This window comes from Alligator sinensis, unplaced genomic scaffold, assembly GCF_000455745.1.
Source record: "Alligator sinensis unplaced genomic scaffold, ASM45574v1 scaffold33_1, whole genome shotgun sequence".
In the NCBI taxonomy this organism is placed as follows: Eukaryota; Metazoa; Chordata; order Crocodylia; family Alligatoridae; genus Alligator; species Alligator sinensis.
Genome location: NW_005842086.1, coordinates 2,034,739 through 2,043,839, shown reverse-complemented (window position 1 = coordinate 2,043,839; position 9,101 = coordinate 2,034,739).

Genomic DNA, 9,101 nt, shown 5'->3' with positions numbered 1-9,101 from the left:
GCCTAGGAAATGACCTGCTTGGTGGAACAGAAGCAGAAAGGGATCTTGGAGTCCTAGTGGACTCCAAGATGAACATGAGTCGGCAGTGTGACGAAGCCCTCAGAAAAGCCAATGGCACTTTATCGTGCATCAGCAGATGCATGACGAATAGGTCCAAGGAGGTGATACTTCCCCTCTATCAGGCGCTGGTCAGACCGCAGTTGGAGTACTGCGTGCAATTCTGGGCGCCACACTTCAAGAAGGATGCGGATAACCTGGAGAGGGTTCAGAGAAGGGCCACTCGTATGGTTAAGGGCCTACAGTCCAAGCCCTACGAGGAGAGACTAGAGAAACTGGACCTTTTCAGCCTCCGCAAGAGGAGGAATGGCCACAAGCTAGCAGAGAGGAGATTTAGATTGGACATTAGGAAGAACTTCTTCACAGTTAGAGTGGCCAAGGTCTGGAATGGGCTCCCAAGGGAGGTGGTGCTCTCCCCTACCCTGGGGGTCTTCAAGAGGAGGTTAGTTGAGACTCAAGACGGGGTCATCTATCCCCAGCAATCTTCCTGCTTATGCAGGGGGTCGGACTCGATGATCTATTGAGGTCCCTTCTGACCCTAACATCTATGAATCTATGAATCTATTAATAACATAGTGGGCATGTCTACACATACATTTATCTGAGATCAGTTTACTTCCAAGTAAACTACTCATGAGTAAATGCTTCCAGGCTGGTGTCTACACATGCAGTATATGTGGGGCAGATTTGTTGCTAATGGCAGCAAACTGCTCCCAGTTCCTGGATCCCTGCAATGGGCTCCTACTACCACCAGGGGGAAATCTAGGCTCCCCCTGGATACTAGTCCATGGGTTAGCAAGGTGTACTGGGCCAAGAGACAGCTGTCTCCTGGCTAGGGATGGGACATTACACCCTGCCCCCAGGGGGTTTCCTGGTGTCAAGGCAGGGACAATGTCCCCCTACCTCAGTAGCAGAGAGATCCTGGCCATGGCTCCCTGATAGAGGCAGGGGACTTAGAAAGAGCTGCAGGGGAGGGGCAGGTCCTAGCTCCCTGCCCCATCTGCTGGTGGGGCAGGGGGCTGGGACCCATTCCAACCCCGCAGCTCTTTTCAAGCCCTGTGCCTTGATCACCCAATCAGGGCATGGGGCCAGGACCTGCCCCTGACTAGGACAGGTCCCAACTCGGGCTCCAGGATCACATGGTGGAGGCTGGGGATCTTGTTCCCTGCTCAGCTCTGTGAGTGCAGAGTGCAGGGTGGGGAACAGGCTCCCCAGCCCCTGCCAGCAGGAAGCTCCCAGTGCCAGCTATGCAACTGTGGGACCAGCTCTGGGAGATCCTTATCTCCTAGCCTGAGCTCCGCATTTACAGGACTCAGCCTGGGAGACCCTTATTTTCCAGTGCCAGCCCCATGACCACAGAGCTGTTGCTGGGAGATAAGGGTCTCCCAGTCTGATCCCTGTGACTGTGAAGCTTGGGCCGGGAGATAAGAATCTCCCAGTCCCTGCTTCCCAGTTGTGGTCTCGGAGCCCCTTGGAGCTCCTTGCTGCTGGGCAAGGGGCATAGTCCTTCCCCAGGCTTTGGTGCTAGAGCCCACCCTGGCAGTAGGCAGCTCCTGGGAGCAAGGAACAATTTCTCACTCCCTGGTGGCTGGTTGACTGTGGGCAGATTTGCTCCCAGTCAGGTGTCTACATGAACATACTGCGCTGCTACTAATCGCAAGTAAATTTGGTATTTGCATATACAGGTAGCACATTTACTTGTGATTAGTGAGGTTTACTGTGCAGTAAGCCTAATGAGCACATGTTTATTGTACAGTAAACTATGCTACTTTGCAGTAAAGTATCTTGTGTAGACATTCCCAGCATCTGCAAGAGTAGGTACTAGATTCAGTGATCCATGAGGGCTGTTTCATTTCAGTGTTCCTATAAAAGAGGTGCCCCTCATTTCTGGGGTGTGAGGGAAAGGGATAGAGTAAGGACTGGAGATTTAGGATATTTGGGAATAAAATGGGTTCATTTCTGAGTGCTGCTTGTCCTGGAAAAGCTTCCTCCAAGAAAAAGGGGTAGCAATGTCTTTTAAGAATGGACAGATTCCATATTTGTCCAGTTTCCCCTAGAAGTCTATTCTATGGACATGTATCCTTAGCAGAGAATGCTTTGTCTTTAGCTCTCAACTTATTGCCATCCTGGATTCCGGCCCTTGAATTAACGTAAAAAATTGTATTTGTTGAATTATCCATAAACAGAAATCTGATGTTTTACATAGCTGCAGGTTGATACATGAAAATAGGACCAAGGTCTTAAACCGTCATTGGAATCTGACCAGTTGAGGGACCTGAGCATAAGATTTCATATATTCACAGCAGCCTATGCTACGGGGAAGGCAAGCAGCTACAATTAATGCCAGCAGGAACCTGTATCTTATGTTTACAATCAGTTTCAGATACAACACAGAAGAATAAACTAGAGATAAAAAAAAAGTTCCTCATTCAGTTGGAAGTAAAAAATAAAGTAATAAAGCTTCTAAGCAAGCTGTAGGTTGTATGTGTTTAGAAGATGGAGACAGTCTCGCTTATTTCTTCAAGTCCTCACTTAGTATCATCATTTCAATCTTGGTTGGTTTTAGCTCAAACTAGCCGCTCTTCATTCAAGAGCTAATTTCCTATATGCAGTCTCACATTTGGTGATATAAATTGAAAATGGGTTATATAGTTTAGGATCATGTGTGCTGTTGGCACCTAAGCCATTCAATCTCACTAACTCTCCCAATGGCCCTGTGTAGATACTGAACTGTATAACTACACATTAAAGTGCCCTAAATACTTGGCAGTGACTCTTCCCAGACTACTTTCTAGGAGTATTAAGACAGAAAAAAATAAATCACCATTTAGTTCTGAAATCTACAGGTAAGTAAATTGCCATTCAAGATCAGCGATATCCAGAGATCCTGGTTTTCTCTGATAAAGAAAAATCCCCAATTTTCAGATTTAAAAAAAGTAACCCAAAATCCACATTTTTTCTTGATTAAACTGAAACACCCCCTCTCTCTGAATTTCATTTTAATCACGAAAAAATGTAGATTATGGATTACTTTTTTTATTCCGAAAATTGGTGATTTTTTTTTTTTAATCAGAGAAAACCAGGATCCCTGGTGATATAAAAGACAGACCATAAGTGCATCAGCATTAATATCAAATCATCAAACTCTATGAAGAAATTACTTTACAATATATGTTGAGAAGTTTATGTTTCAATATTATATATTTGGCAGCCCTATTTAGGATTGGATGCTGAATGTCTGATTTCTGAAAGCCTTATAAATATTTGTATATCTCTGTGGTCTTAAATTGTCAGGATTTATAGCATGTTGTGAATAACTTATTAAGGCACAAACTATACTAATTTCTATATTGAATTTGTTACTACATTCTATTACAAGTATAAAACACATTAATACTTAGAGAAATAAAATGTAAAGTTTCTCTAAAATATTGTTTTTTTGGAGTCTATTAATAATGGTAATGTTGTAATCAGTTCAATAGTGAATAAGAATTTACTTCTTGTCAATATTCACTATAATATTAAAGGCTATATTACTGAACAATTACTATTTTATAATTCTTTTTACTGTTTTAGTTAAATGTGAATGAATCTATGTTCCCATAAAAAAGAAAGGGGAAAAAAAACAAGCTGTGAGAGGTTGAAATGTCAGCTAGCATCATTGCCAATTCAGGTATTCAAATGTTGTAATTTGATATACTGTTCTAAAACTCATTAATTTGATAAACTTATCCTGGTTGAGTTCATTTTTCTGACTTTTTCTGGCTTTTGACAACAGTGGGATGAAAGAGAAAATCTAGAGGTTAGACTACATAGAAATAAAAGGTTTTTGACCTCATTTGCTCACTAGCTTGGTGTTTGATAAATGAGGGAACACATTAAGTTCACTAACTGTCTGCCATCTCTCAAGTACAAAACAGAATATTTTCCTAAGCAAAAAAGAAACCCCTCCAAAGTAAAAAGAAACTTTACATTCTCCATGCAAATATATGGCATCTTCAAGTATTTCATACAAAATATTGATAGAGTTTAAAAACAGATGATCTTTTACCAATGGCTTCTGTTGTGTTTATTGTGCAGCTACACCATTCTAAGAAGTGTATGGGGAGGGCTTACATTTCAGAAGGCATTACCTTTCCCCCAACACTGCCTGGTGTGCAAAAGGGGCATCAGTTTATCCATTTCACTGAACTCAAGAACTCTGGTTACAACTGAACCTTGTGCAAGATCTACTGAAGTAAAGATGTTCATGTTTGCCTTTGAACCTCGTAGTCACATCACAAAAGTTAAAGGCAATCTGTCCTATATTTCAGAAGTGCCTCTAGATAAAATATATAACTATACACAAAACATCTATTGTTTTTCTGTAGGTTTCTTATGAGGGATCTCTCTTAAGCTATGTAAGCACATAAATGGAAAGACTGCATTATTTTAATAAGCCACATCATATTTCAAACAGCTGAGTATAGTTTTGCATTTTATGTAATCATTAAGATCTAACGAAAGCAAAAATCCCAGAGCATCCTTTCTTCCTGTCAAAGGTTAAGTACTTAAAGGTAAAATCAAGTGATTAACGAAAAAAAAATGTTCGGAAGCTGAAGGGCTCCTTAATTCCCAAGCCCACAGTGTTCATAAATATGTCATGTAGTTAACCATCTTGTTTACTATTGTTGGTTCAATGAGGAAATATTATGTGGTATCACATCAAATGCTATTCTTCATGTGCTTCTTACTGTTAGGTAATGGAAATGACCATCTGTTTACATATTACTTGCTTTTAGTTGATAGAAATATTTCGTACAGCAAACACAACTAATAAAGAAAAAATAACTAATTTCAAGTCATATTTTCTATATCTATCAAGAGCATCTATCACATAGATAAACTAGCACTTACTTTTATATATAGGTTTTATATTAGTTTTTGTACATTTTATGAATAATTTTTCTAGCTGCTACATGAGTGTGACAGTCTTTTTTTTTTTTTTACCCAGTTTGAATTTGTCAGTGAAATCTTTTTTATAAACTTAAGCAAGCTGAGTTACAAGAACAAAAGGAATTAATATGACAGTGACTTAACAGAGACAAATACTCAATTTTCATTTCCATTAAGTTAATGCATAATAATGAGTATATAATGTACCTTTATAAAAGGGATTAGAAATTGATTGCCACAATTCCATATAATTTTTCCAGCCAAGTCTGGGGATAAACCTACCAAAGGTAAGGTTCAATTTTATCTGTTAGTCACTTCATGGCTGCATACACATATTCAAATGACCTGGGAGAAGTCTCCCTGGCTTGTTTTCCTGGTAGATAAACTTACCAGAGATGCTTGAATAGATATTCAAATGCTGAGCCCCTGAAACGCAGACAACCTGCAGTGCTGATGCCGCACAGCCAAGGGGCCTACTTCTTGGTGTGTTCTGCACGCTCCCTTAGTCTGCCTGGCAATAGATAGCAGCAATGCACAGGACAGCCCTGATTGGCTGACCCAGGCAGGTCAGAGTCACCCTGTGTCTTCCTGCAGCACAATGCAAGATTCTGGAGTAGGCATGTTCTGCACTTTGCTCAGCCAGAGTAGCAGAGTCCAGCAAGTGACACACTGTCTCCTGGGAGTGTATTGTGGAGGGAGGGTATGGGAGCAAAGTACCTTAGGATGCTGAAGGACTGTACTACTAAGTAGCATGGAACAAAACACCTTAGATGCCTACATGCTCCACCCTGCTCAAATCATTGAAAAAAACAGTTAATTCAAAAGGTAGGTAGTTACTCCTTCTGCTGCCTGCATTTTGCAGCTTAGTGTTAAAGCTAAGATGATAGAGTATTACAAAATTAGTGCTGGTAACTTTACTTCCAGGACTGTAGCAAGGTCAAATACAATTGCACGTAGGTGTCTAAACACCACACCCCAGTTGTTTGGTCAACAAATAGGGCAACTCATTTGCACTTTTTTAATTCTTCCCCCAGGTAGGTAGAATGAATGACCACCAGGCTGTCAGAACTGTATTTTTGGGTAGATACATAGAAAATAACTGTTCATTCATAGCCTTGCAAAATTTCTATAATAAAAACTGTATCTCATAATTGGACTGTATCATATTCCATGCTCAAATAGGATTTCTACATAATGTGTTCACCACAACTTTAACTTGTTCTGATTTTTTGGCTCAATTTTTTTTTTTCTTGAAGCACTCTATCATTTTAGTTTGATCCTGTAACAAAAGCACTATACCCAAAACAGCATTTGTATACAATGTATTAGTTAGACTTATTGATTTTTAAGTGTTCTTTTAAAATGAAATAATATGTAAATACAGATCTGTCTTCTGAACTTATGAAAACAAAAGTGTGAAGACTGACTGAGCTTCACTATAGTGCAAAATGAAATTCAACCTCCTAATTTAAATAAATGCTTTCCGTAGTATATTACTCCTGCATGAAATAGCAGGTTTTACCTTACCCGATACATAGCATGGCTGTACAGTACATAAAGATTGTCTAAGAGTAATTTTTCATTAATGGCTAGGAATCTATCATTCAAATATTATAATTAAATTCTGCCTATAGTAAGTCTTATGGGGTTTGGCTTCTGTACAGAAACTGATCTGCATTTTAGGGGGATTTTATGATCTAATATTCATACTAGAAAAGGAAGGAAGAGAAAAATAGAGTCAACAGAGCATTAACTTAGATCTCATGTGAACCATGGGTGATTCTCCTGGAGCTGGTCCCATTTCAATGAAAACTGACAGGGCCAAGTTTCTGTATGTATGACATCTCTATCTCTCTTCATATTTTTATCTTCATTTATTAATTTTTTTCCCATCCTTCTGGCTACCTAAGCTTTCCTCAGTAAATGCAACTATTAAATGGCACTGAATAGAAATGTGAAGTCCTTAGCAACTATAATGTTTTCTGATGAAAAAAGCACTGCCACTGTTACAGTAACAGTTCTATTTAACACCCTGGGCAAGATCCATCATCAGTGTAAATAGGGTTAGCATCTCTGGACCTCCTACATATGCAGATTAAGGCAAAAAAGGTTCTAATACACCATCCTCACTGTCACACCACGTGCCTCATGTGCGTGGCAAGAAGCAAGATTGTAGGATTGCACATCAGATCCCATTACACATTATTGCCAGTGCAGGGGGAAGTGTGATCCTGGGCTCTTCCTGCACTGGCAAGAAGTAAGATCCAGCATCTGGAAACCTCATCAGGTAAGAGGCTCCCAGGGAGAGGTGACCCCAATCCACCCTCTGAGGCTGGGAGATGCAGCTGTCATGATTTCCCAGTCTCATGGTTGCATGAAATCCCCACAGCTGGGAGACTGTAGCAGCAACATCTCCCAGGCTCAGGGATGCCAGGACCATGGGAAATGGGAGATCACAGCATTAACCCACATTGGCAGCTGGCACTCTGAGTCTCAGCAGCTGTGGAGTGCTGCTGGAACCCAGAGTCAGCAACTGCTTGGACTGAGAGTCCTCTCAGATGCAAGATTCCCAGCCCTGGTTGAGCATGGTGCATCCCTGTGGCTGGGAGCCCCATCAGCTGACAGGGCTCCCAGATGCAGGGGATATCTGCTATACATGCAAATTAAAACTTGATAGCAACCAGCTATAAAGTTATTACACATTTTCAAGATCTAACTTGATAGTTGGCATGATAGGGACTTTGCACATGTAGCCCATCTCAAGGTAATTGCACAGTTAATAAGTTAATTGTGCAATGTCTGTGATATGTGATGGGGCCCCTGAACTCAACAGTAACATCTGAACTCAACATTAGTGTCCACCCTGAATTCTAATGTATATGGTTATATTCCAAATTAGATGCTTTAATGGAAGCTCTGGATTTGAACATCATAGAAATAAAGCATATGTAGGACCCTAAGATTAAGACACTTAAAATTCAGACTGCAGTAGTGTACAAAGAGTCCACACAGAAATAGTATAGAAAGAGTTATAAGTTAATCATTTTCCCAGCTGTGCCAAAGATGATGGTTAGAAACAACTGGTGTAAAACATATTGCAATCTCGGCAGAGTAGAATGGTAGGAAGACAATTTAGGAATTGTCTTGAAGAAAGAGATTCCACAGCTACAGGATGGCAGAACCTACAAATGGAGTGCTGTGGTGACAGGCTAATAGATATAAATCCCAACAGGAAATAGATAATGCACTCATAGGAGATCAAACCTCTTTAATAATGGTACCTAACACATACATGAATGATGAAAAGCACTGTTGCAGATTGCATTATAAAGGAAGCCAGTATCATCTTTACATATCTCCATTTTACAGCTGGAAGATCTGAGACAGAAGGAAGTCAAGCAATTTGTCTGAGGTCATTCAACAATCTAGTTACATAGCAGGGAACAGAACCCAAAGGCCTTTGTACACAGCACAAAATTGGCCTTTAAAGTTGCTTAAATGCCCTTTTGCACCGCTTAATGGCATTGCTGTTTTCACGTTCAGTGATGTATTCTGCTTTAAATGACTTTGGTACATAGCAAGATAAAATACCTCCAAAATATTTTAATTTGCTACCTAACCATAGGTGAGGAGTAGGAGGGGGCACAGAGGGGCACGTGTTCCCCCTGAGATTGGCCCTTGCTAGCCGGGAAGTGGGGGGTGAGGGATTGTAGGGGCACCAAGAGAAGTGCTGGCACTTCTGAGTTTGCCACCAGTACATACGGTTTTGCCACCTGCAATTCTACCAGTGGTGGCAATTGGCCGCTGGGGGACTTCCCCACACCCCCAGTCAGCAATCGACTGCTGGTGCCCCCTCACCCCAGTAGCAGGAGGCACCAGTCGCCCATGTACTTAACAAAGTGCAACAGTGCATGGGGTGCTGGAAGCCAATGTACTCAGGGCTTGGTGGGCCCCATGAAGCTCAGGGGCAGTGGGACCCAGTGGCAGCCCATGCAGGCAGGTTTCACTGAAGGGAAAAAAGCAGTGAGCCTGATTTTTTTTTTCTCCCCAGAGCCTGCCTGCCTGAGTTGTGCAGGGGGCTCAGTGCTTCCCACCACAGCTGCGGTGTA